The sequence below is a fragment of the Microtus ochrogaster genome, linkage group LG2 (genome assembly GCF_000317375.1).
Source record: "Microtus ochrogaster isolate Prairie Vole_2 linkage group LG2, MicOch1.0, whole genome shotgun sequence".
NCBI lineage: Eukaryota > Metazoa > Chordata > Mammalia > Rodentia > Cricetidae > Microtus > Microtus ochrogaster.
Window position 1 is genome coordinate 50,830,072 of NC_022028.1, and position 739 is coordinate 50,830,810.

At 52.2% G+C, this 739-nt stretch overlaps 1 protein-coding gene across 1 annotated transcript in view; it reads left to right on the forward strand.

Annotated features, from left to right (window-relative positions):
- Tmem217 (transmembrane protein 217) overlaps positions 1 to 459 on the forward strand; it is a 34,447-nt gene extending 33,988 nt beyond the window's left edge. The window contains exon 2 of the transcript XR_001229234.1: positions 126 to 459. The gene's annotated coding sequence lies outside the window, so the exon portion shown is untranslated. The remainder of the gene's footprint in view (positions 1 to 125) is intronic.
- Positions 460 to 739: the final 280 nt, after the last annotated feature.

Sequence of the window (739 nt, forward strand, 5' to 3'; positions counted from 1 at the left end):
GCCCAAAGAAAAATCTGACTGCAGATGGTCTTTGTCCCTCGATCCCCTAGTTACACCTAGTGATTTGGGGAATCCGTCTTGAGCAAGCTCTGCCTCTCATGTTTACCCCTGATTTTCCCCTTCAGGATCTACCCCGGTGACTTTGGTATAAAATGAACTCTAAGATGGTATCCACCATAGCGGGCATCTTCTCTATCCTCAACACCATCCAGTTCTTCATCTTTGATCTGAATCAGATAACACACATTGGCTTCGAAGACAAATACAGCATCTACCTGGACATGAACTCTGAGGTCTCATCCTGGGCCGTGGTCTACAGGCACAACATCAGCACCGGCCTGTCCATCACCACCATCACCGTCAGCTGCTTCCTCCTCTTCTGCCTTGACAAGAACATGCTCGTCGGGCTGATCATCTACGTCCTGTGGATCACTGTTTACGAGCTCTTCAGCTTTACCATGGTCATGCTCATCCACGGCACCATCAAGGAGCAGTTCAAGGACCTCGGCCACCTGTATCTGCTCTTGCAAATCTTCCGCATGCTCCTGCACTTCACCTCTCTGCCGTTCATCGTCAAGCATGGCTACACGCTCTACAAGGACCCCAAGACGGTGAGCATAGCCGGCCGCCGCAAGCTCTCCTCCATCAGCACGGTGGACTCGTGGCCGCCCATTCCTGTCGGCCTGAGCTCTTTGTACCGCAAAACAAACTGAACCAGAAGTGGGGTGGTGCTCACCCT